The sequence below is a fragment of the Mobula hypostoma genome, chromosome 13 (genome assembly GCF_963921235.1).
Source record: "Mobula hypostoma chromosome 13, sMobHyp1.1, whole genome shotgun sequence".
In the NCBI taxonomy this organism is placed as follows: Eukaryota; Metazoa; Chordata; class Chondrichthyes; order Myliobatiformes; family Myliobatidae; genus Mobula; species Mobula hypostoma.
In genome coordinates, this window is record NC_086109.1 from 71053411 (window position 1) to 71059961 (window position 6551).

The following is a 6551-nucleotide window of genomic DNA, read 5'->3' on the forward strand; positions in this document are numbered from 1 at the left end:
ATTTCTGGCAACTTTTTAAGTCTCTTCCATTGATTTAATATGATCTTTTTCTCTTGTCAGTTACAGATGAATGTTTTTCTTTTATCTTATAATGTCTTAAAGGAATATATTTCAATTTCAAAAATATGTATAATTTCTTTAAATGATAATTATTGCCTGTCCTTCATTAAACCTTTCAATGTGTTCTCCCAATCAACCACAGCCAATTTTCTTTTTTCATTCATTCAGATAATTAGACTCTAGATTTGTAATGAGCTATATCACTTACAAGCTTAATGTAGAATTTTATTATATTATGGTCACTCTTCTCCCAAGGCCCCTTTACAAGATTATCAATTTGCCCTTGCTCGTTGCACAAAACAAGATCCAAAATAACATTCTCCTTGGTTGGTTTCTGAACAAATTGATCCTGGATTACATCTCATACACTTGACATGAATTTGTTGTCCTCCTTACTATTGTAAATTCGGCAAAATATGCCAGATTTTTCAAATATGTTGCTCTTCCGCCACCTCTAGTTGGGTGTCAAATTTTTCTTATGGTTTTAGGGCAGCTGGATTCAAAGTTACTACTTCTGCAATCTTATAACCCGTTTGTTCACAGTTTTTGTATAATTGCTTCTTACTGAGACCTACGGTATGTTTTCCAAATCCTGAATTCTTTTTTAATAGCTTCAGTTGCATTGCATTACAAAAAAAAATATAAGCTTTCACAATTGCAGTGTTTCAAACATGCTGTGCCTAATGTGTGTATATGAAGATTTATTGGTTTCAATTTTTACTCATAAAAATTATCTGGTTATTATATCAACATTGTTTGTGGGACCTTATCATGAAATGCTATATTTCAACTGTGACTACTTAGCTGGCTTAAAAAAAACTATAGTGTACCTATGTACTAGAAAAACACTTCCTTTGGTCAAAAAAGTAATAGTAGATCACTAATGATTCCCAAATAGTGAACAGTGTAATTTCACAAGTGGTTGTTGATCCATCCATGGAATGTAAAATTATTCAATTCCTGTTTCAGGTAGTCATGATTACCAACCGGGCCTGTAATGGTGCCATGAGTCTTAAGTGATGCATCAGAAGGTAAATAAGATTGGTAAATAATTGACCAGTAATATGGCATTAGCTAAATTCAAAAGATGCAAGACTCCTCAGAGATGTGAACAGACACCGAGCAAAAGTAGAAGATGAATTAGAGGAGGTGGTAAAAATTTGCTCCAGAAGACCATATTATGATGACAACTGTCCTAGAAACCTAATGGGCATTGAATGGATTCTTAGAGATGGCAGAAATCAAAGTGCAATGTTGAGATGGTTGAAAACTCAGCTGGGGGTTGAGTGTTGGACTGTAATTGCCAGTGTAATGCAAAAGATCCGGTTATGATGTTAACTGTTCCTGAAATTTGATGGGAAAGGTTGAATAAGAAATGTAAAAGTGAATATTGAATTCTTAATATATGGGGACGTTCAGGTCTTGAAGGCTGATAATTGTTAAAGCTATTGGCATGAAACATTGTAATGACAGTGAAATATTAGCAAGGATGTAACAAGACTGTAAAAGTGGAAATAGTAAGACAATACAAATTTCATTATACGTGATACAAGGAAGGAGAGAACACATTGCGGGAAGCACTTGAACAGCGCAGAATTATTGGGAGGTTCTCAATTAATCATATTATTTGTACTCCAGGAAGCCAGTTATATTAGCAAGTTGCAAAGATCTATCTGAGGAATGGAAAACAGTGTCTTAACATATTAAGTTCCAAGGAGAAGAATTTTAGCAAAAAGTATGGAGACAATGGCTCAGGCCATAAAAAGTGATTCTACTTCTTTTTTCACTATTTTCTTTATAGAATTAGGGTGGTCTTAACCAAAGGCCAGAAAATCATTCTTGCCTTTTTCCTTATATTAACATTACTTTGTTTCAAAGAGAACTTGAAAGAAAATTGTGAAGTTCTGGAGGGTTGTTTTCAAAGGAGAAAGAGTGGGGTTCATTGTGTAATGGCACTAGGTTTCATGAATGGCAGACATTAAGGACTGAAGTTTCTATGTTAATAATACCTTTCCACACCCCTCAAAGGTCATTCCACAATACAATAAACACTCTTAGCTACTGGGGAGTGTTAGCAATAAATGACTGCATGCTGCAGTTAGTTGCTATTGCCAGAAAGTTGGATTCATTCATGTCATTGGAGACCTAGGGTAAAATCGACCTCAAGTCCAGTGGTTTGTGTTTCCTTGTATTGCGGAACTACTGCCTGCCTTTATTTTACTTTCATAAAATCTTTGATGTTCACTACTCACGCCAAATGTCTACTCGTTCCACTCCTTCATTAAAATTTGTCCAAGCTGCTCAGCTGCATTTGAGCTGAAAATCTTGCTCAAACTCCTTTTCAATGGTCTTAAGAAATAAAAAAAAATCAGCTTTTAAACTCCCTAATTGCTGTTGTTGATGGGTCTAATTTTGGAAATGTAGGATCATAATACCAGTGCTGCTTGAACAATATATTACCCTTTCCAGCAACATTTCACCACTTTTCGTTCATGTGAGTATTTTTCTTCTTTGGGGGGGGGAGGTGGGGAAGAGCAGGATGCATTTTAGCTCAAGTTTCACGGAGGCCAAATATTTAGAGTGCAGAAACAATTAACAGTCTGCTTCCAGGTATGGTCTTTTAGATTTCTCAGAGAGTTATGTACGCAGATGTTAACTGAATTTTTAAATTTTCCAGTCATTACGAATTAGATAATGAGAGATCTGAAAGGTGCAGTGAAACCAGGCCATTGCTGGTTGATTTTAACCAGATGATTATTCCAGTTGGACTCCAGAGAGCTTTAATTAGTGGGTACAATTTACAAGCCATTCACTGCATTCCAAGGCACACAATCTCCCTCAACTCAGGAATGCCAACCTTAGTCTTTAAGAAAGGCCTTAACCAAAATGCTTTAATCAGTAAATCAAGAATTTGCTAGCTCATAATCTCAAAGAAATTACTAAAAGGAAATAGCCCTGGGTGAAATGCGACTGACACTACCTCACTATTTTGAAGTGAAACTATAACAAGCAAATATTGTTTCACAGCTGGGTTAAATAGATCTTCATTTGTGCAAAATAATTACTAACAGAGCACATTTAAAGGCCAGCTGCAGAGTTCAACCCTAAATTAAGGTGCCTGTTTCCCCTCAGGCAATGAATTTAAAAATGTCCAGAATTGTAGTTTCCAGCTATGGTCACTGGAAACTGCTCGAACCATTCAAAAAGCCCCTTTCTTTACCTTGGTACGTTGAAAGTCGTCAATCACAAACCAGCAAGAGGAATTGTTACACTGGAAGCATTCAGATACCAAGATCTTGATCCACGAATAACAACTGGTGTTAAATTGACAGGTATGTATGTTTTGTACAGCACACACAAACACAGACACACACACACCCTGAAGATATTTATTAAAACTGTGTAACCTCTTTGTCAAATTAAACATTGTGTGCAACAGGAACAGAGATATGCAGGTATACAGGTCTAGAATTTTGCCTGCAAGGATAACTTCATTCGTCATAGAACATAGAACGGTGCAGCTCAGCCCATAATGCTAATTTAAACTACACATCTGTCAGCACATGATATACATCTTTCCTTTCCCTGCCTGTCGTGTATCTGTCCAAACGTCTCTTAAACTTTGCTAGCATATCTGCTCCCACCTCTTTTGGCAACATTTTCCACACACGTACCAATCTCTTTTTAAAAAAAAATCTAGTCTTGTTAATCTCCTTTAAACTTTCCCCTTTCACCTTAAAGCTATGCCCTCAAGTATGTGACATTTCTACTCTGGGGAAAAGACGCTCTCTACCCTCTCTACATCACTCATATCACTCATAACTTTACGTTTAGTCACTCCAAACCGCGCCCGCCCCCCCAACCAAGTATTCAATGCTCCTGAGAAAGTAATCCAAGTTTGTCCAACCTCTCCTTATAGTAATGGCCAAATCCATGTTACATGGTAACATCCCGGTGAACTTTCTTCAGCACCCTCTCCAGCACAACTACATCTTTCCTCATGCAGCAACCAGAACTGCAGATAAAATGTACTACTACTACTACTACTACTACTACTACTACTACTACTACGTCGACTCAGGCCTAGGGAGCCGGCGTCGGGCATGATGACAGACTCTCCACTTCTCCCTCTCCCTCATCAGTGTGTTCAGTTCATCTACATTAGCTGCGCCGCTGTCTTCTAGGAGCGTGTTGACCATAGTCTTGGGAGGGCGCCCAGGGTTCATCCTCCCGTGCTTGGGCTCCCATATGATGACTAGGCTGGCAGGTAGCTCGGGGTGGCGTAGACAGTGCCCCGCTAGTTGCAGTTTTCTCGCCTCTATTTCAGTGGAGAGCATCGGTAGGTTGTTATAGAGCTCAATGTTCGTCATGTGCTGTTGCCAACTCACACCAAGAGCCATCCAGAGCATTCATGTATAGCAACCATCTAGAGACTTCCGCGTCGTCTTGGTGAGTGTCCATGTCTCGCATCCGTACATGAGAATGGACTATATAACATGTAAATAAAGCCAAACCAAAGTTTTATACAGCTACGCACACAAAAAATACTGGTGAACGCAGCAGGCCAGGCAAGCATCTACAGGAAGAGGTACAGTCAACGTTTTGGGCTGAGACTCTTCATCAGGACAAAGTCAAAGTCCTGACAAAGGGTCTTGGCCCGAAACGTCGACTGTACCTCTTCCTACAGATGCTGCCTGGCCTGCTGCGTTCACCAGCAATTTTTGTGTGTGTTGCTTAAATTTCCAGCATCTGCAGATTTCCTTGTGTTTGCGTTTTATACTGCTACAATCTAATTTCCTGACTTTCTAGATGTTGCCCTAGCTTAACCAATGATGGCCAGTATATTCTAGGACTTCTTTACCCCCCCATCTACTTACGTTGCCACTTTCAGGGAGCCATGGATTTGCATTGCAAGATCCTTCAAAGCTCCTAAAGGTCTTGAATTTAATGTTTTACTTTCCTCTTACATTTGGCTGGAGGCCTTTCCTGGGGTTAGAGGGCTGTGTATGTGTATGGGTGGCATGGAGGAATGGGGCTAGTTTTTGCGGCTGTTGTTGTGTTGCTTGTTGTGTTGCTTGTCACTATGCTGGCACCGGAATGTGTAGAGATGCTTGCGGGCTGCCACCAGCACGCCATTAGGTGTGTTAGTTGTTAATGCAATCAATGCATTTTCCCTGAAGAAGGGTCTCAGCCTGAAATGTCGACTCTTTAAGCCTGATTTATACTTCTGCGTCAACGTGTCGCTGTAAGTACTGCGTCGCTGCAAAGCCAACGCGGAACCCTACGCGAGAGCCTGCGTTGCTGTGTCGCGCACCTCTCCCAAAATGTAACCACATGTCGCAGCAACGCATACTGCAACAGCTGTGATTGGTCTGCTTGGAAGGAACTCTGGCTGCAATGGTTTCCATAAAGCTTTACAGACCTCCGAAATTATGGAAGACACATTTTGCTTTTACGAAAAAAGACGCTTGCTTCTTGTTTACCCCGAGAAAGACTACCATGACCATGAAGCCCTGTGCGGGCAGGTGTGTGCGCATGCGTGACGTGCGCGAATTGCAGAGCGACACAGACACACCAACGACACATAAATGCTCACAACGTGTGTAAGTCACTTGCGTAGGTTACAGCGTCCAGTTAACGCAGAAGTATAAATCAGGCTTTACTCTTTTCCATAGATGCTGCCTGACCTGCTGAGTTCCTTCAGCATTTTGTATGTGTTGCTTTGGATTTCAAGCTGATTTTCTTGTGCTTGTGACGTATTTTAATGTATGTTTCGATGTATATATGACAAATTAAGTTGAATATTGAGCTTCCAAAGTAAAACACCTCACACTTATCTAAATTAAACTTCATCTGACTTTCCTCTGCCCATGTTTCTAACTGGTCTATATCCTAATGAATCCATTGACAGCCTTCATCATTATCCACAAAGCTACTAATCATCTACAAGCTCTCTAATCAGCTGGGCTACATTTTTGTTCAACTCATTTCTACATCATAAACAGAGATTCCAGTACAGATAGCTGCAGAACTCCATGGGCACCGACCTCCAATCAGAATAACACCTCTCCACTACTACCCAGTCTTTTTGGTCACCTCATTAGAGGAGGGAAGCAGAAGCTTTAGAGAGGACTCAGAGATTTACCAGGATGCTGCCTGGATAAAAGCATGTCTTCAGAGGATAGGTTAAATGAGCTTGGTCTTTTCTCTTTGGAGTGAAGGAGAATGAGAAGAATTTGATAGAGGTGTACAAGATTCTTCAACATCTCTACTTTTGTCAAAAAAGCATAGCAGTATCTCCACTTCCTGAGAAAACTGAGATGAGTGAGGCTCCACCTCAATCTAACTAATTTTTATTGGAGCACCATTGAGAGAGTCATAGAAACATAGAAAACATACAGCACAATACAGGCCCTTCGGCCTACAAAGCTGTGCCAAACATGTCCCTACCTTAGAATTACCTAGGCTTTACCCATAGCCCTCTATTTTTC